We start from the raw sequence: 21181 nt of genomic DNA, 5'->3' as shown, positions 1-21181 counted from the left end.
TCTGAGAGCCATCTCTTCCTTAGCTACTGTATCTGGGGGCAGTTTGATTGACTTCACTATGAAAAGAGGCAGACTCTGAACCAGGGTGGAATGACATGATATCCACGCTGCTCTCTGCTCCATTTGGGTGAGAAGATCATCTCTGGAGATATGAAGTCGTGTGCAAATGTTTATGGAAGCTACAGGCACAGAATGTCCGCTACCCAGGTTCCCCTTCATCCACTGAATATCCAGGACCTTCTGAAAGCATGATCTTGGAATTCACTAGACTCCAGGTCACACACCACCATCTTTATTACACAATATTTGTGTTACGCCATTTGTAATGCACAGCTTGTATTCCATGGGGATGTCTCAGGAACTCACTCCTCTGTTCTGTCATCTATACAATGGGTACAGAGAGGCCCATTCTGAAAGCCAGCTGAAGGAATACACAAAAGTATGGAGTGCAAGGCTTGTGCCTTACTAGGGTTCATAACGACAGTGTGTTCCTGCTTTTATATCTTGCTGCTGTTTGTAAGAACTAAGTATAAGTCTCCTGTTGCTGTATTACTGTCAAATTAGGGGTTCCCTGGTCCCAGAAAAATGACTGATTCACCAAAATGACACACGTGGGTCAGAAATTGGTCAGAGATTTGTCCACCGTTCTCTTTGCCTTCCCTTCCTCTACATGGAAGCAGAGTCTCCTCCTTGGTGGGTAGAGCAGAAGAGCTAACAGTTGGTCCACTCAGAGTGATGTTAGCATCCAGCACCGTCCCTGTCTCCTGCACAGCCTTCAGCTAGCCTTCTTTTGCTCTTTCAGCAGAGGAAGGGAAAGAAAAGTAAAGCCCCCACTTGGCATCACCCTCCTGGGGCTCAGAGAAGCAGGTGGAAGAGTTCTGAGACGTAATGCTATGTCAGTCACCTGTGGCTCGGCTAATGTTCCCCTGGGGACTCTTTCCGCAGGAAACAGGAAAATCAGCCTCAAATCGTACAGTCTCTTGGTCAGTGACACTCTGACGGAACAGTCTTTCTTTGCAAACCAAAGGCTGGACCTGGAAGAGTATCTGCTACTCTATCCCTGTGGGCTTCTGCCTCCCAGGGCAGCAGGATATAGGCAAAAAGCAGGTGTGAGACATTGTCCCCCATGCTGATTATATCTTAGACTTCAAAGCACAACCATCACTTGCCTCTGAGAGTCAGAACTGGTCATGAGAGTGAGGTCAAAGCCCTCGCAGCACAGTCAAGGAGAGTTCTGCTATCAGCCTCCTAGGTAGAGGTGAAGAAACTGAGGACACAAAGGGCAAGATCCTGGAGCTCTGTACCCTCAAAGCAGGGCCTCTGCAAGGTGGCTGGGACACAGGGGCAGTGTGGGAGCTCTCCAGTAGGTGGCTCTTCACACCTCAGGCTCAGCTGGACCCCTCCCTCTTTAGCATCACTCTGTGAGCTTACCTGGGAAGGGAATCCCAAGTTCCATTTTCCAGACCTACACATGGCTCGCTGATTGAACTCAAAGCTTGTGTCATGTCTTAGTTGTCTAAGAATGCTCAGCATTAAGCACAAGGTCTGGCACAGGGGTGCTCAAAGGATAAGGAGAGGGAGGAAGAAAGAGGAGGAGGGAGAAAACAGGAAAGAAGAGAAAGGCATTAATTAGCTCCTTCTACTTGAATGACTGCCCGTAACCTCCACTGAACCCTTAGAAAGCCATAGCCAATCTTTCCCTTTTCCAACTTCACTGTTTTTCTTAGATGTTCCTGACTGGAACTGTGAATCATCTTCTGTCCGTGACTTCAGTGTTATTCCCAGAATTACCCCTGAACTCAAGCCCTTATCACTTCTTCCCCGTGTCTCTCCTCCCACACCGCAGCCAGACAGGAGACTGCCCATCCAACCCTAATAAAGAAATCTCTTCTAGGCTTACGGACGACACGTGTACTGCACATAGCCTCTCATTCACAAGTGTCTGCCATGGAATTTCTGCAGTATTTACTAAAGTGAAAGTTGGAAACCGGGAGGTGGTGGCACGCGCCTTTAATTCCAGCAATTGGGAGGCCGAGGCAGGTGGATCTCTGTGAGTTTGAGGCCAGCGTGGTCTACAGAGAGAGTTCCAGGACAGACTCAAAAAGCTACAGAGAAACCCTGTCTCAAACACCCCCCCCATAAAAGAAAGTTGGAGATGATGATCTAAACGTCAGTAAAATAAATAGAAGCAAAATACATACATTTTCTTCATCTACTGATAGAACCTCTGAACATTTACTGTGACTACACAGTACTTGGAAAAGCTGAGTGAAGAGCTACAGGTATGTGCCCCATGTTCCCAATCCAGGAACAGATGTGCATGTGAAAAATGTAAATTAAAAAAGAAACAAACAAGTCTCCTAAGTTTTAGTTGGGAGTAGGAGCTATCTAGAATCCATTCTTCTATAGTCTGCATTCTTTCCTCTTGGTGCTCCTGTTACTCACATCTATTGTCTTATTACTCTAGCTAAGACTTCAAGGGCTGCATTGAATAAGAGAGAACAAAGTGGATGATCCTGTCATAGTCTTGATTTTGTGAAAAGGCTGTTAGGCTTTTCACATTTAGTATGATGTTGGATGTAGGTCCATCACATCATATAGCCTTCACTGTGTTGAGATAGGCTCCTTAGATACTTAATTTCCTCAGGGTGTTTATCATGAAAGGGTATTGGACTTTGTCCAAGGCCTTTCTTTTTCTATCAATATAACCATATCATTTCTATCCTTTAGTATATTCTGTGATGCAGTACATCTATTGATCTGAATGCATTGAAGCAATCTTTGATCCCCAGAATAAATGGAATGTGAACATGGTAAATAATCTTTTGATGTATCGAATTTGATTCATAAGAATCTTATTAACAGATTTTACTCCCATGTTCTTCAGGTAGATCTGTTAATAATTTTCCTTTTTGTTATTTACATATTCACATGGTTATCAGAGTAATTGTGATTTTTGTAATATGAACTTGGTGGCATTCCCTACCGTTCTGTTTTGTGGAATAGTTTGAAAATATTGGTGTTAATTTTTCTTTAAACGTTCTGTAGAACTGTGAAATGCCTTCCCCACCCCTCTAGGCTTGGTTTTTTTTTTTTTTTTTTCAGTTGGGAGACTATTTTATCACTGATTAAAACTTGCAGCTTGCTCTAAATCTGTTGAAGGTCTTCTTAGCTGATATTGGTGGGTTAATCTAGAAATGTGCTCATCTCTTTTAGGTCTCCAGTGTCTTGGAAAATAGACTTTCAGAGTAGACTAAAACGGGGCTCTAAGCGTTGCTGGTATTTGTTATAACATCCCCCTCTTTCATCTCTTTAATTAATTTGGGTCTCTCTCTCTATTTTGGTTGGTTTAACTAAAGGTTTGCAAGTCTTGCTTATTTGTTCAAGAACAAACTCTTTGTTTCACGGGGTTTTGTGCTGTTATTCTCATTTCCATTTCATTCATCTGGACTGGTGTTTCTGCTGTCTTTCCATATGCATGGTTGGAGGTTTGAGCTCTTGGTCTTCTCGGATGCTGGGATGCGTCATCGAGTTACTTATCTGAGATCTTTCTGATTTTTTAAAAATTACAGCTATAAATTTTATCTCATAGGACTGTTTTCATTGTATCTCATGGGTTCTGGTATATTGTGTTTTCATCTTCATTTGATTTTAAAAGTTTTATGTTTTCTTTCCTTATTTCTTTAAAGATCCATTAATTAATTTTAAATAGTATCTTTTTAAGCCCCCATGGGTTGAATATTTTCTATAGTTTCTCGTCCAGTTGATTTCTTGTCTTGCTCCATTTTGATAAAATGCACAAAATTATTTTAACCTTCTTCTATCTGTTAAGAAATTCTTTGTGTCCTGAAACAACATGGTCCATTTTAGAGAAAATAGCATGAGCTGCAGAAAATAATGTATATTCTGTAATATTTGGGTGTAATATTTTGTAGGTGCCTGTTAAATTCATTTAGTCGGAGATGCCATTTAACTCTGGTAGTTTTGTTTGTTTTCTGTCTGACCTGTCTACTCATAAGTATGGTTGTGGTCACTCATAAATATTCTGTGGAGATCAACCTGTGCCTTTACAACTAGCAGTGTTTGTTTTATAAAACTGAGTACATTTGCTTTGGTGTGTGTATTTTTAGGGGATTTCCTCCTTAAATTATCTTCTTTTTAACCTAACATTTTTATTGATTATTTGGAAATTTCATATAATACACCCTGATCATACTCACTTCCCAGTCTTCCCAGGTCAACCCCCACCCTTGTGATTTCCTCCAAAAAAAAAAAAAAAAAAAAAAAGAAGAACAGAAAAAAAAAAGAAAAAAGAAAAGGAAAAATCATCTAATCCACTTTGTGTTGTCCATATACTCACTAGAGCATGGACAAACTCCCAGTGGCCAGCCCCTTAAAGAAAATTGAATCCCTCCCCACTCACCCCAACCAGAAGCCATCAGCTGTGGCTTCAGCATCTCTATGACAATTTGTTGTTGGTTTTGTTTGTTCGCTTGCTTGTTTTTTCAGGGGTTGCTCTTTCTAGACAAAAATCTATATATAGAGACCAGGCTGGTCTGGAACTCAGAGTTTCACTTGCCTCTGCCTTAAGTGCTGGGATTAAAGGCATGAACCAACGTGCTTGACTCCCTGAAGCAACTTTTAATAGTTCTCTTCAATGGTTTCCTGTCTAGATGAATTTTTTGGGAGTGGGGGCACATTCACAGAGTCCTTCTGTCTCTCATTTTCAACTGTGAGTCTGCAGAAAGAATCTTCCTGGCACTTTGGCAGCTTGAAACATAGACTTCTACGTGGTTTCTGGTGACAGCAGGGACCACGGACATCCACACAACCTCCAGCATCAGCACAGACAATAGACTTCAGCCTGGTCTCTAGAGGCAGTACAGACCATGGATATTAATACACAGACCATGGGTACCATAATGGCCCTCAACAACAGCCCAGGCCACAGATATCAACATGGCCTCCAGAGGCATCCCAGCCCACAGACATCCACACGACTTTTGGTGGTAACCTGGACTATGGATATCAACATGGGCTCCTTTGAGAGTATAGACCTCAGACATCCATACAGCCTCTAGTTGCAGCATGGACCACACACATCAACATGGTCACTGATGGCTGCATCAACATGGCCTCAAGAGGTAGCACAGAGCACATGCATCCACCTGGCCTCCAAAGGCAGCACAGACCACAGACATCCACAAGGGCCTCAGGCCTTGACATGGTCTGGGGCAGCAGCATAGACCATGGACACCAGCAAGTCCCTGAGCTGTAGCACAGACCACAGATACCAGCATGGCCTCGGGGTCAGTATGGATCATGGAGGCCTTTTGAGGAGGCCCATTCCAGGGAATGCACCGTTCTCTATCTAAGACATCCTGTAGTTACTCAGAGCCAGGGCATTCATGTGGCTGGGCAGCGTGTTTGGGGCAGAGCCCATGAGAGTTTCAGACAGCTGTCTACCACCCTCACACCCCTGATTAGCAGTGGCATGCCCCCCTGTCCACAGTAACCTTCTCGTGCACCTATCACCGCCACTGTATCTCTAGTTCTGCCCCTCCATCACCAACACACCACTACAGTCTTCTGTCTTTCCCACTGCTTCATTAAATATGTGTTCATCAAAGTAGTGTTGCAAACTTGCAGTGTGCCATACAATATATATATACAATATATAATATATAATTATATATACAATATATAATATAATATTATATAATATATAATATAATATATTGCCCAAACACCTTTATATGCAAATACTCACCACATTGAGTCATTGGTCTCGTCCAAGGTTTCTGGTTTCTAAAGCACCATAAATACTGAACCATTGCCAAAACTTATCTTGGCGATCCTGCTGTTGCCTAGAGTCAGGGTGATGCTGCAGCTAGGCGGGGTGTCTGGAGGCAGTATTTGAGCAAACTTCACACCACCACATACCTCCCCACTCTCAATGTAGACCACCCCGAGAGACACCAGGCATGACCACTGTGCTTGCAGCCTGCAGGCAGCACCACATCCCTGAACTCTACTTCTCCCAACACAGTAAGCAGCAATAGAAGCTCCGTGTTGTGGGCTGGCCCTCTAGCCAAAGACTGGCTTTATTCAGTCATGCTGTGTCTTTTGTCCACTGTGGCAAGGTTCCCACGTCGCTTCCGGATCATCTATTGCCGCATCTGTAGTTTCGTCATTCTCTCCCGAGGCTTCGAGTCTCTGTTCCACCATCTTTCCTTCCAATTTCATGAGTCTACATGAAAATAGGACCTTCATTTTTTTCTTTCTTTCTTTTTTTTGAGACAGGGTTTCTCTGTGTATCTCTGGCTGTCCTGGAACTCACTCTGTAGACCAGGCTGGCTTTGAACTCACAGAGATCCTCCTGCCTCTGCCTCCCTGAGTGCTGGGATTAAAGGTGTGTGCCACCACCACCTGGCTGACCTTCATTTTTCAGTTGTTCCAGGGACAGACACTGTGGGCTCTGTTGATGCCTCCTCGCTGCCTCCTCCCTATCTCCTCTCAAAGACTCCACTGGTCTCTCGGACTCCTCAGAGCTGCCCTGAGGTCTGTAATGGTTGCCAGTGGCTGTCATTGTCTTCAGTCATAGCCGTGCTTCCTCAGATTTTCATCTTCAGAGGTAATGAAGCGCTCCCGGGTCTGCTCATCTCCTCCACATGGTCCAGCAGCTTGTAGATTGAATAGATATTAGAATGGGCTGCCTCGAATCACTGGAGCTGGGCCCTGATGGCAGTTGATTATTATCTTCTTTATCTCTTAAATTATCTTCTTTATCTCTTCTAATTTTGACCTGATGTCTATTTTGTGAAATATTAATATAACTATACCTACATTTTTCCTGTTCCATTTGATGACTACAATTCCTTTTGCTATCTTTTCACCCCAAGTCTTGCTTGTCTTTGCCAGTAAGGTACAGTTCTTGAAGACAACCAATTGCTGGGCCCTATTTTCCATTCAATCTGCTGTTCTGTATCTTTTGATCAGAGAACTGATGTCTTTAAGAGTTGTTATTGAAAGCTAGGTACTAATTTCTGTCATTTTGTTATTTTTATGATGGTTGGTACTTTCCAAACCCTCAGCTGCTTATCTCTTTTGGTGTCATGTGTGTTTATTACAGAAAGTTTTTGCTCTTTTTCCATTATTAAGGGTAACTTTGCTGGATATAGTCATCGAGGCTGAACGTTATTGCCTTTCAGATCTTGAAATACATCATTTCATGCCCTCCTGACTTTGAGAGTTTCTCTTGAGAAATCTCTCTTATTTTGATGGGTTTGTCTCCGTATGTGACCTTGAGTTTCTCTCCTGTCATGTTCTGTATTCTTCCTTCCTTCTGCATCCTTGGTACTTCAACAATAACATGCTGAGCTGATGGTATTATCATGCCCTCTGTTTGAAGTTCTAAGACTCTTACGGCTAGATAACCATCTCTCCCTGGATCTGAGATCTCCTCTGCTATGATCTTGTTGAACATACGCTGTTCACTCTGTATGACAGTGGCCTGGTCCTTCCAGCCTAACCCCATGAAGTTAGTCACCATCTGTCCCTGTCTGTCTGTCCCCCTCACATTCGTATTCTTGACCAGCTAAACTGGTTTCTGTGTCTTATGCTTTGTGTTTCTGAATCTAATTCTCAAATGGTATGCACACATAAACATACATGGGGTGGGGAGATGCCCAGAGGGAAAGAGAGACACAGAAAGACAAGGAGTGCAATTCTAGCAAGCGTTGATAACCCTCAGTGAATCAGGGTGAGCACTGCATATACTAATAGCTGCAGCTATAAGCAGACATTTTCAAATCTAAATGTCGATGGAAATAAGAGGGCACTAGAGTATAGGGTCTAAAGACAAAGGCTCTGTAAAGTTACCCAAGTTTCAGTTCCAGTTCTGTGATTATTAGATACAAAGTGAGGACCTCAGGCAAGTGACTCACCTTCTAAGCCCTGGGCTCTTAATCAGTAATTATACCAGGGATGATAAAAACTCTAGCATATCCATTTCCTGTCCCGATGATGGAATGACTAGTTCAGAATTTTGCAAAGAGGCTGGCTGGCACAGCCCCCTCCATGACTGCAAACTGTCTGCATCAGTGTTCAAGACAAAAATCAAATCCTTCACCTGAGTCCTGTACTCTCTAACTCCCTGTGCTATTCAGCCCCAGATGACTAAATGCTGTGACTTTGGGATCTTTTGCCTAATGACTCTTCTGCCCCTGGTCCGTGAACACCAGAACATGGAAGCAGGTTCCACTGATAGCCTTATTTCTAGGTCTTGAAATAGCACCTAGCAGAGAAGTGGTTAATGAGAACACAGAGCTCCAAATAAGAAACTTGAGGAGTTCAAACTAAGTGGTTAAGAGAGTTCTTTCATCGGGTACAAGCTTGCAGTTTTGCTGAGGCAGCCACTCCATTCCCAAGGGTTTCCTCCAGGTAAGGCATCACCTTGATAAATTAGCTGTGGGTATAGGCATCTTGAAGGTGGCTTGGAAATGCAATTTAATTTCCAATTAAGCCCGATTTCTGGGCCAAGGGATTTGGCTGCCTCACACCGGGAAGATTATTTTGTCCAGACCTATCATTACTATGGGTAATGATTCTGCCACGAAGTGGACTCTCAAAGTAAAATTCCTTTGATTCTTGAGGTGGCATGACAAGACAGCGGTATGGGTCCCAAGGGCAAGATGGCTTTCCTTCAAGATCTCAGTTTGTCTGGAGATCGTCAAGAACTTTCAAGCAAAGACAGTCCATTGCTATGTGACAGATATTTTAAGATGAACAGGGAAAGGAAGAGCAGGGCAGTGGTCAGCCATACTCTTCAGAAGAAAGCTAGAAAGTAGCCAGAGAGACAAGGCGTGGCAATAGAGCGCCCTCAGAGTGCTCAACAGAAAAGAATCTGTGTGGTTGGAGTGGGGAGGCTGGCTTGCTGGGAAGGAGCAGGCATGTGTAGGGCATCTTCAATGCACTGGGGACTCTGCTGAGTATTTGCACTCATTCACCCTAAGCATGCTATAAAACAAATAAAGTGTCTTTCAGTTCCCAATTGAGAAAACAGAGCCTCGGGGAAGTGAAATGAACTGCCCAAGGCTATAGACAAGCCAATCTGAACTCCTGGTTTCCTAAATTTTCTTCCTTACAAGCTCTATCACCAGAGACAAACACAAAAATATAGTTGGAGCCCTACGAGTAATGTCACAGCGAGCTGGCGCTTGGCGCTGAAATTGTAGGAGGAACCAACCCTTGAAGAGATGCCCTGTAGGGAGAAAATAAGTTCTGTCTGTGCCTTGTTGGTGCAATGGCCTGAGAGCAGGGCACCCAAGACCCAGTTCTGTTTGGAAGTTTTCCCAATTTCCACACAAGAAGTGAGATCCAAGAGCTGACTGGAGTGGGCCAGCGTGGCTGCAAACCTCGGATGGTGTCGGGCGCTTCATCCAGGATCCTGACTGTTCCCCACTAGTGTTTTTCCTGGGGACAGGAAATTCACTTTTAAGGGTTGGAAAAAATGCAAAGTTGGGCAGTGGTGGCGCATGCCTTTCATCCCAGCACTCAGGAGGCAGAGACAGGTGGATCTTTGTGAGTTCGAGGCCAGCCTGGTCTACAAGAGCTAGTTCCAGAAGAGGCTCGAAAGCTACAGAAAAACCCTGTCTCGAAAAAGAAAAAAAAAAAAAGAAAAAAAAAAAGCAAGAGCCTGAAGGACCATGGCCAGCATATTCACGAAAACTTTAGTTGGATGCCAAGAAGATGTCTCCTGGCCAAATTTTTATTAATGATACAGATAAATATAAATGATTATCCTGTCGACGACTGGGAAAATTCTAGAGATGATTATTAAGTCTGTGGTTTGTGAACACTGACTAAAGCAAGGGTCTCTGAGAGAAGAGCAGGATCACGGAGAAAGTCCCATCAAATGCTGCCCCTCTGTTCTGTTTTGTAGTAGTAACTAGCAATGCAAGCCTTCAGGAGAGTGGAGAATGCCTGGGTTTCAAGTGGCCAACTGGTTTATGGGCCAGAAATTGTGGCTTCTGGTAGACTGTAGACAGCCCCAGTTATTCTTGGCAGCACCCACCTTTCAAGTGTTCATATTTGGGAAATATTCTCAATTGTTTCCTCTTTAGGAGACTAGGGTAAGGAAGCTGTGAGAGCCTGGGCTTTGTGGGGGGCGCCATGGAGGCAGCACACAGGCTCTCAACATCCGGCCTGGGCACACTTGGTAAGCGAAGAGATGGAAGAACAAGGCTCAGTAGTTAGAGCCATAGTAAAGCGATGCTGTCTAGTTTGTTTTTCAATCTCAACTCTTCTACTTGCTAACGTCTAGGGCCAGTTAATAAATGTCTTCCTCATGCCTCAGTTAACCCATCTGTGAAATGGAGATGCCAATATTAACCTGAAAGGTTCTGTTAGCATTAAATGAGGCGTATGTGGAAAGGCTTGGCCCCCCATCCCAGCACACGGGTGCTCCACAAATGTTAGTCTTTATTACTATTAGGGATGACAGATTGCCGCCTGGGGGAGTGGTTAGCTAAATATATCCCAGGATGGAAGGGCGGCAGCTTGGTCCAGTGAGTTATTCATCAAAAGTGTTGATGTAGACTGTCACTGAAGAGAAATGTGGAAATATGAGGGCTTTCTCCCTGGCGATGCTGCTGACAGAAGATGGGAGAGTTATTTCTCCTCTGACACCAACCAGTTCTGACACTCTGGGAGCTTCCTGCGGTATAAGGCAGTTTTGATGCTACACAGAGTTAGGAGGCGACTCCACAGGTCGCTGGTGTGCTCACTCAAGATTGCAAGAAGACCCGTTTTGAGGACGCGTATGTTTAGTGAGCCTCTGATTTTATTCCGTGTGTGTCATGTCAGGAGTGTGGGTTGTGTGGAATGATGAGGATTATAGAGAATTAAAGTCCCGGTAATCCTCCTTTGACTGTAGCTTGGGGGAAGGAACAAGCCTGGGGATATTTCACACACTTGATTCTCATTCAGTCTGGAGTTCGCTGTTTCTCTAAAACTCCCTTCGCCAGCTCCCAACCCTTTAGGGAAACTAGCTGATGACATTGTATTTTATATTAGTAGGGAGGCTGGAGAGTTGGGTAACCCAGGAAGACCCTGAATTTTGCATTAAATGCTTTAAATCTCATATGCAAATAAATGATCCAGGAAATTGCTTGTTGGTAAGGAGATAATCCAGCCATTGACCCTTCTGTAGTATCATGAACTGAGACACAGGCAATCCAGAGAACTAAAACCTCCCTCTGTGCCTCTGTAGGAAGCTGAAGCACTGTACAGAGGACAACTTTATATCTCCACGGTGGGGAGAGGCATCATCCTTGTCTCTAGACGCACTAACCCAACTCCCTAAAGCTGTCTGTGCTCAAGACCTACTTCACTTTTGAAAACTATTGAGGATCCAAGGAGTGTTGGTGTGGACTTGTTATAGCTCTTAGTAGTTGCTGTCTTACAAAGTGAAACTGGGAACTATAAAATATCCCATTTCAATTTCTTCATTTAAAAAATAATAATAAATCTATGTATGTTACAAAAACATTTTATGAAAAATAATTTTATCTTACAAAATTTTATCAAGAAAAATCTCATAGTTTTATATTTAGAAGATTTATTTTTGCTATTAATTGTGTGTGTGTGTGGTGTGTGTGTGTGTCTGAGTGTAGGCATAGGCATGTGCATATGGGTGCAGGTACCCCTGGAACCCAGAGGTGCTAGATCCCTCCAGAACTGGAGTTACAGGCAGATGTGAGCTTCTTGATGTGGGTGCTTGGAAACAACCCCAGTCCCTTGCAAGGGAAACACATGCCCTTAACCACTGAGCCATCTCTCACACTTGTACATTTTTGAAGATACTTTTAATATCTAGTTAACTAAACATCTGGACTTCAATCAACGTTCCATATTTGATCGGTGGTGATGGGTATATCTCACTATCTTGATCTGGAACTTCTGACCACATGTCTTTAGGAGAACAGGTAAGAAACAATGTAATCTCTGTCTCAGTATCCTTACTAAAGGATGGTGGCCCTATGTGTATCCTGGTGTTTAAGGATCACTGCCCTGCACTCTGGCGAAGGGATCTCCACACCTGTACCTCCAACAAGCATTTGCTGCCTCTTTCATGTGCCTGTGGAGGGACCTTGGCTGGTAAAGAGCTGGACAGCCTCACTTACTCAAGCAGCCTCTTCCCAAATGTTTCACAGAATTCAAATCCCTCCAAATACAAGAGGAAATGAAAGGGCACTGGACAGACTACGCAACCACCTGTTTGCAGCTGGCTGACCCAAGGGGGTTGACAGCAGAGAAACTGGGGCTGAAACTTGTTGGTTTAGAGGGAAACAGGAATTATTTCCCCAAATCACAAAAATTAAGATTTCTACATTACACGATTTTAAATGTACTCAATTCAGGTTTCCTACCACCCCTAATAATGGGTGATGGGGCTGAGGGTGGAGCAAAAAGAAAGACAGCTCCTTGGAGACAAGGATGTATCAGACTCATCTCTCCGTCCTCCCTGCCTTCCAGCTTTATAGAAAGCAGAGGAAGCTTCAGAAATGGAAGAGACCCACTTTCTTCTCGTCATGGCCTTGGCTGGAGAGCTGAAGCCGTCTGAGGTCTGGCACTACTAGTGTGCCTCGCAAGGATTCTTTATTCTTCAAATCAGAAGCTCAGGGGTCCTACTGCCTCTGATCTCCATGAGGTGTCTGATTTAGGAGAAAGGCCACCCGAGGAACGGATCAGGCACACCTCTGCAGGTATAAGTCATGCCCGTGATAAACAATGCATAAATACAGGAAGCCCCTGATGCCCATTAGTAGTGACTCACTCAGGGTAGGCGAGGGCCTTCTGTTTCTAGGCCAGCCATTGTTGCCAAGATCATCTTTCCTCCTCATCGAACTCTGTCACACTCAAATATCCATTATTTCACACACACCCTGGCCATGCAGTTCTGTGAGCAGATGGGTGCGGTTTTTGCTGGAAGAGGCCCAGTCCCAAGGAAATAAAGGTCATCGTAGCTAATGCACGGAGCAGGGGAAGCTAGGCATGCCTGCTTACTGATTCTGCTGGAAAACTGCATGAAGCAACAAGTCAGACTCCTTGTTGGGACTTTGCTTTCTCTTTTTTTTTTTTTTTTTTTTTTTTTTTTTTTCTTTTATTTATTTTTTTAAAATTTCCACCTGCTCCCCGTTTCCCATTTCCCTCCCCTCCTCCCAAATATTGCCCCCTCCCCCCACTCCCCTCCCCCTATCCCCACTCCTCTTCTCCTCCCCCCACACCATTCTCCCTCCCTCTCGATACTGAAGAGCAGTCCAAATTCTCTGCCCTGCGGGAAGACGAAGGTCTTCTATCTACGTCCAGGAAGGTGAGCTTCTAAACAGGCTAAGCTCCCACAAAGCCAGTTCATGTATTAGGATTGAAACCTAGTGCCATTGTCCTTGGCTTCTCATCAGTCTTCATTGACCGCCATGCTCAGAGAGTCCGGAATCAACCCATGCTTATTCAGTCCCAGACCAGCTGGCCTTGGTGGGCTCCTAATAAATCAGTTCCACTGTCACAGTGGGTGGGTGCATCCCTCGTGGTCCTGATTTTTTGCTCTTGTTCTCCCTCCTTCTGCTCCTCATTTGGACCTTAAGAGCTCAGACCGTTGCTCCAAATTGAGAATCTGTCTCTACCTCGATCCATCGCCAGATGAAGGTTCTAAGGTGATATGCAAGAAATTCATCAGTATAGGATAGGGTCATTTCAGGTTCCCTCTCCTTAGTTGCCCAAGGTACCAGCTGGGGACATATTCCTGGACACCTGCGAACCCCTCTAGAGTCAAGTCTCTTGCCAGCCCTAAGATGGCTCCCTTAGATAGGATATATACTTCGCTGCTCCCGTATCCATCCTTCCTATATCCCAACCATCCCAATCCCCCGAGCTCCTCCCATCCTCCCCTTCTCATATTTCTCATCCCATTTCCCCTTTGCCCCATGCCACCTCACCCGCAAGTTCCCAGTTTTTGCCCTGCAATCTTGTCTACTTCCCCCTCTCCATGCGGATGACTATATGATTTTCTTTGGGTTCACTTTCTTATTTAACTTCTATAGGATCACACATTATATGCTTAATGTCTTTTATTTATGGCTAGAAACCGATTATGAGTGAGTACATCCCATGTTCCTCTTTTTGGGTCTGGGATACCTCACTCAGGATAGTGTTTTCTATTTCCATCCATTTGCACGCAAAATTCGAGAAGTCATTGTTTTTTACTGCTGAGTAGTACTCTAATATGTATATATTCCACACTTTCTTTATCCATTCCTCCATTGAAGGGCATCTAGGTTGTTTCCAGGTTTTGGCTATTACAAACAATGCTGCTATGAACATAGTTGAACAGATACTTTTGTCATTTGATGTGGCATCTCTTGGGTATATTCCCAATAGTGGTATTACTGGATCTTGGGGTAGGTTGATCCCAAATTTCCTGAGAAATCGCCACACTGATTTCCAAAGTGGTTGCACAAGTTTGCATTCCCACCAGCAATGAATGAGTGTGCCTCGTTCTCCACAACCTCTCCAGCAAAGGCTATCATTGGTGTTCTTGATTTTAGCCATTCTGACAGGTGTAAGATGGTATCTCAAAGTTGTTTTAATTTGCATTTCCCTTATCGCTAAGGAGGTTGAGCATGACCTTAGGTGTCTTTTGGCCATTTGAATTTCTTCTGTTGAGAATTCTCTGTTCAGATCAGTGCCCCATTTTTTTATTGGGTTCATTAGCATTTTAAAGTTTAGTTTCTTGAGTTCTTTATATATTTTGGTGATCAGACCTTTGTCTGTTGCAGGGTTGGTGAAGATCTTCTCCCAGTCAGTGGGTTGCCTTTTTGTCTTAGTGACAGTGTCCTTTGCTTTACAGAAGCTACTCAGTTTCAGGAGGTCCCATTTATTCAATGTTGCCCTTAATGTCTGTGCTGCTGGGGATAAACGTAGGAAGTGATCTCCTGTACCCATATGTTGTAGAGTACTTCCAACTTTTTCTTCTATCAGGTTCAGTGTGTTCAGACTAATATTGAGGTCTTTAATCCATTTGGACTTGAGTTTTGTGCATGGTGATAGATATGGATCTATTTTCATTCTTCTACACGTTGACAACCAGTTCTGCCAGCACCATTTGTTGAAGATGCTCTCTTTTTTCCATTGAATACTTTTAGCTCCTTTATCAAAAATTAGGTGTTCATAAGTTTGTGGGTTGAAATCAGGGTCTTCTACTCGGTTCCATTGATCAACTTCTCTGTTTTTATACCAATACCAAGCTGTTTTCAATACTGAGGCTCTGTAATAGAGTTTGAGGTCAGGGATGGTAATGCCTCCAGACGATCCTTTATTATATAAGATTGTTTTGGCTATCCTGGGTTTTTTGTTTCTCCATATAAAGTTGATTATTGTCCTCTCAAGATCTGTGAAGAATTTTGATGGGATTTTAATGGGGATTGCATTGAATCTATAAATTGCCCTTGGTAGAATTGCCATTTTTACTATGTTGATCCTCCCTATCCAAGAGCAAGGGAGATCCTTCCATTTTCTGGTATCCTCCTCAATTTCTTTCTTCATTGACTTAAAGTTCTTGTCAAATAGATCCTTTACTTCCTTGGTTAGGGTTACCCCAAGATATTTTATGCTATTTGTGGCTATCGTGAAGGGTGATGCTTCTCTGATTTCCATCTCTGCTTCCTTATCCTTTGTGTATAGGAGGGCAACTGATTTTTTGGAATTGATCTTGTATCCTGCAACGCTACTAAAGGTGTTTATCAGCTGAAGGAGTTCTTTGCTGGAGTTTTTGGGGTCGCTTATGTACACTATCATATCGTCTGCAAATAATGAAAGTTTAACTTCTTCCTTTCCGATTTGAATCCCTTTGATCCCCTTATGTTGTCTTATTGCTATTGCTAGAATTTCAAGCACTATATTAAAGAGGTATGGAGAGAGTGGACAACCTTGTCGTGTTCCTGATTTTAGTGGAATAGCTTTGAGTTTCTCTCCATTTAATTTGATGTTAGCTGACGGCTTGCTATAAATTGCTTTTATTATATTTAGGAACGACCCTTGTATTCCTAATCTCTCTAAGACCTTTATCATAAAGGGATGTTGAATTTTGTCAAATGCTTTTTCCGCATCTAATGAAATGATCATATGGTTTTTTTCTTTCAGATTATTTATATGATGGATTACATTGATAGATTTTCGTATGTTGAACCAGCCCTGCATCTCTGGGATGAAGCCTACTTGATCATAATGGATAATTTTTCTAATGTGTTCTTGGATTCGGTTTGCCAGTATTTTATTGAGTATTTTTGCGTCGATGTTCATGAGTGAGATTGGCCTGTAGTTCTCTTTCTTGGTTGTGTCTTTGTGTGGTTTTGGTATCAGAGTAACTTCAGCTTCATAAAAGGAATTTGGCAATGACTTCTCTGTTTCAATATTGTGAAATACATTAAGGAGTATAGGTATTAGGTCTTCTTGGAAGTTCTGGTAGAATTCTGCATTAAAGCCGTCTGGACCTGGGCTTTTTTTGGTGGGAAGGTTTTTTATAACAACTTCTAATTATTCGCGACTAACAGGTCTATTTAGATTGTTCACCTGGTCCTGGTTTAACTTTGGTATATGGTACTTATCTAAAAAAGTGTCCATTTCTTTTACATTTTCCAATTTTGTGGCATACAGGTTTTTGTAGTAAGATCTAATGATTCTCTGAATTTCGTCTGTGTCTGTGGTTATGTCTCCCTTTTCGTTTCTGATTTTGTTAATTTGCGTATTCTCTCTCCGTCGTTTGATTAGTTTGGATAGGGGTTTATCAATCTTATTGATTTTCTCCAAGAACCAGCTTTTTGTTTCATTGATTCTTTGGATTGTTTTCTGTGTTTCTATTTTGTTGATTTCAGCCCTCAATTTGATTATTTCCAGTCTTCTACTTCTCCTAGGTGAGTCTGCTTCTTTTCTTTCTAAAGCTTTAAGGTGGGCTATTAGGTCTCCAATGTGTGCTTTCTCCGTTTTCTTTATGTGGGCACTTAATGCTATGAACTTTCCTCTTAGCACTGCTTTCATAGTGTCCCATAGGTTTGAGTATGTTGAGTCTTCGTTTTCATTGAATTCAAGAAAGACTTTAATTTCTTTCTTTATTTCTTCCTTGATCCAGGTGTGGTTCAGTAGTTGACTGTCCAATTTCCATGAGTTCATAGGCTTTCTGGGGATAGCATTGTTGTTGAATTCTAACTTTAATCCATGGTGATCTGATAAGACACAGGTGGTTACCGATATTTTTTTGTAACTGTGTAAGTTTGCTTTGTTACCGAGTATGTGGTCTATTTTCGAGAAGGTTCCATGAGCTGCAGAGAAGAAGGTATATTCTTTCTTATTTGAGTGGAATGTTCTATAGATGTCTGTTAAGTCCATTTGATTCATTACCTCCCTTAATCCTCTTATTTCTCTGTTAGGTTTCTGTCTGATTGACCTGTCCATTGGTGAGAGAGGAGTGTTGAAATCTCCTACTATTAGTGTGTGTGGTTTGATGACTGCCTTGAGTTTTAGTAACGTTTCTTTTACATAAGTGGGTGCTTTTATATTAGGGGCATAGATATTCAGGATTGAGACTTCATCCTGGTGAATTGTTCCTGTTATGAGTAAAAAATGTCCATCTCCATCTCTTTTGATTGATTTTAGTTTGAAGTCAACTTTCTTAGAAATTAGTATGGCCACACCTGCTTGTTTCTTAGGTCCATTTGCTTGATAAACCTTTTCCCAGCCCTTTACTTTGAGTAGATGTCTGTCTTTGTGGTTGAGGTGTGTTTCTTGTAAGCAACAGAATGTTGGATCCTGTTTTCGTATCCAATCTCTTAGCCTGTGCCTCTTTATAGGTGAGTTGAGTCCATTGATATTAAGTGATATTAATGACCAGTGGTTGTTAACTCCGGTCATTTTTCCTTTCTTTCTTTCTTTCCTTCTTTTGGTAGTAGAGTTTGTGTGTTTCCCTTCTTCAAGTTGTGCTGGTGAAGGGTCATTAGATGTCTGAGTTATTGTGGGCATTGTTGGACTCCTTGGTTTGTGATTTTCCTTCAATTACTTTCTGAAGGGCTGGATTTGTGGCTACGTATTGTTTAAATTTGTTTTTATCCTGGAAAATTTTGTTTTCTCCATTTATAGTGAATGAAAGCTTGGCTGGGTATAGTAGTCTGGGCTTGCATCCATGGTCTCGTAGTTTCTGCAGTATATCTATCCAGGACCTTCTGGCTTTCATGGTTTCCATAGAGAAATCAGGTGTAAGTCTGATAGGTTTACCTTTATAGGTAACTTGACCTTTTTCCTTTGCAGCTCTTAATATTCTTTCTTTATTCTGTATGTTTTGTGTTTTGATTATTATATGACGAGGAGATGTTTTTTTTTGATCCAGTCGATTTGGTGTTCTGTATGCTTCTTGGACCTTCAAAGGAATATCTTTCTTAAGGTTGGGAAAGTTTTCTTCTATAATTTTATTAAATATATTTTCTGGACCATTGAGCTGTACTTCTTCTCCTTCTTCTATCCCTATTATTCTTAGGTTTGGTCTTTTTATTGTGTCCCAGATTTCCTGAATGTTTTGTGATGAGAATTTGTTGGTTATGCTGTTTTCTTTGATGAGAGTGTTTATTTTCTCTATGGTATCTTCAGTGTCTGAGATTCTTTCTTCTATCTCTTGTAATCTGTTGGTGGTACTTGTCTCTGTAGTTCCTGTTCGTTTATTCAAATTTTCCATCTCCATCCTTCCCTCGGTTTGTGTTTTCTTTATTACTTCCACTTCATTCTTCAAGTCTTGAACCGTTTCCCTTACCTGTTTGATTACTTTTTCTTGTTTCTCTTGGTTTTCTTGGGTATCTTTGAGAGATTTATTCATTTCCTCTACCTTTTTGTTTGTAATCTCTAATTGGTTGTGGCAGTTTTTCACCTCCTGTTTAAGGTCCTCTATTATTTTCATAAAATTCACTTTTGAGTCGAATTCTTCTAATTCTTCTGGATTAGGGTGTACACTTCTCATTTCGGTATTCCTGGATCCTGGTGATGTCACGTTGCCTTTCAAGTTGTTGGGGGAATTCTTGCATTGGCGCCTGCCCATCTTTTCCTTCAAATGGAGCCAGGAGAGGCCTGATGTCTTGGACCAGTCTTTGCTGTGACTAACTCTCTAGGTGTATCTCCTCAGTGTAGGGGCAGGAACCGTTCCCTTCCAGATGAACTCCTCAACACCAAAACATGGATGCGTGGTATTCCAATGACCCGCGTAAAGAAGGCCGAATGCAAGGGGTCGGGCGGGGTCGAGTAGAACACAGGCGACACTGCAGTACAAGCTGGAGGTGCCTGCACTCCCTTTCGGGGGTTGCTGAGGCCTGCCCGCTAGGCAGGCACTCACTGCTCTGGTTGGGTAGCCTTAGTGTAGGGGCGTTTGTGCTCTCTACCGGGACCGTCCGCCCCAGGATAGTACACACTCACCCGTCCCGATGAAACTTCTCGGCACCTACACAGGAACTCCTGGATGCCACAATGAGCCAGGGACAAAGGGAAGTAGGGTGCAGGCAGAGCAGGTCCAGGAGATCACAGCAGAGACTGCAGCCCCAGCAGCAGGGGCCCGCTTTCCCTGGCGGGGACCTTGAGGCCTGCCCTCTAGTCAGGCACTCACTGCTCTGGGCTGGTAGCCTTAGTGAAAGGGCAGGAAACTGTTCCACAGCTAAGGACCTTGCAGACAAGGCAGGCTTGGGGGTGGGGGTGGGGGGCGGGTGTGTAGGAAAGAAAGCCTTGCAGCAGGAGCTGGGGGGGGGGGGGGGGCGTTTGTGCTCTCTACCGGGACAGTGCGCCCCAGGATAGCACACACTCACCCATCCAGATGGGACTTCTCAGCACCTATGCAGGGATTCCTGGTGGCCCCAATGAGCCCGGGACCAAGGGAAATAGGGGGCAGGGAGAGCAGGTCCAGGAGATCACAAGCAGAGACTGCAACCCCAGCAGCAGGGGCCTGCTTCCCCTGGTGGGGACCTTGAGGCCTGCCCTCTAGTCAGGCACTCACTGGTCTGGGCTGGTAGCCTTAGTGAAAGGGCAGGAAACTGTTCCACAGCTAAGGACCTTGCAGACAAGGCAGGCTTGGGGGTGGGGGTGGGGGCGGGTGTGTAGGAGAGAAAGCCCTGCAGCAGGAGCTGGGGGAGGGGCGTTTGTGCTCTCTACCGGGACCGTCCGCCCCAGGATAGCACACACTCACCCGTCCCGATGAAACTTCTCGGCACCTACACAGGAACTCCTGGATGCCCCAATGAGCCAGGGACAAAGGGAAGTAGGGCGCAGGCAGAGCAGGTCCAGGAGATCACAGCAGAGACTGCAGCCCCAGCAGCGGGGGCCCGCTTTCCCTGGCGGGGACCTTGAGGCCTGCCCTCTAGTCAGGCCCTCACTGCTCTGGGTTGGTAGCCTTAGTGAAAGGGCAGGAAACTGTTCCACAGCTAAGGACCTTGCAGACAAGGCAGGCTTGGGGGTGGGGGTGGGGGGCGGGTGTGTAGGAAAGAAAGCCTTGCAGCAGGAGCTGGGGGGGGGGGGCGTTTGTGCTCTCTACCGGGACAGTGCGCCCCAGGATAGCACACACTCACCCATCCAGATGGGACTTCTCAGCACCTATGCAGGGATTCCTGGTGGCCCCAATGAGCCCGGGACCAAGGGAAATAGGGGGCAGGGAGAGCAGGTCCAGGAGATCACAAGCAGAGACTGCAACCCCAGCAGCAGGGGCCTGCTTCCCCTGGTGGGGACCTTGAGGCCTGCCCTCTAGTCAGGCACTCACTGGTCTGGGCTGGTAGCCTTAGTGAAAGGGCAGGAAACTGTTCCACAGCTAAGGACCTTGCAGACAAGGCAGGCTTGGGGGTGGGGGTGGTCTTGCTTTCTCTTTTTGAGTTGATTTGGATGTGGGAGTAATTGTAGATTCACATGTAGTTGTGAGAAATAATACAGAGACATTCCCTCCTCGCCGTTCGCGACTCTCCCCCAGGGGTAGCATCTCGTAAACTATACCACAGCATCCAAATGGGGACTTTCCCGAGGACTCCCAAGATGTTGCTGACCCCCAGACCAAGATGCTCTGGGTAATGACAGCTGCTTGTCCTTGAAAGGAAGGGTCACAGGTAAGAAACTG

At 44.1% G+C, this 21181-nt stretch overlaps 1 protein-coding gene across 1 annotated transcript in view; it reads left to right on the top strand.

The window, feature by feature from the left end:
- Kcnip1 (potassium voltage-gated channel interacting protein 1) overlaps nucleotides 1-21181 on the top strand; it is a 380756-nt gene that overhangs the window by 12804 nt on the left and 346771 nt on the right. The gene's annotated exons all lie outside the window — the stretch shown is intronic.

Source organism: Chionomys nivalis, chromosome 7 (genome assembly GCF_950005125.1).
Source record: "Chionomys nivalis chromosome 7, mChiNiv1.1, whole genome shotgun sequence".
Taxonomy (NCBI): Eukaryota; Metazoa; Chordata; class Mammalia; order Rodentia; family Cricetidae; genus Chionomys; species Chionomys nivalis.
Note: the sequence above shows the minus strand (reverse complement) of the source record. Positions and strands in the feature narration are given on the sequence as shown.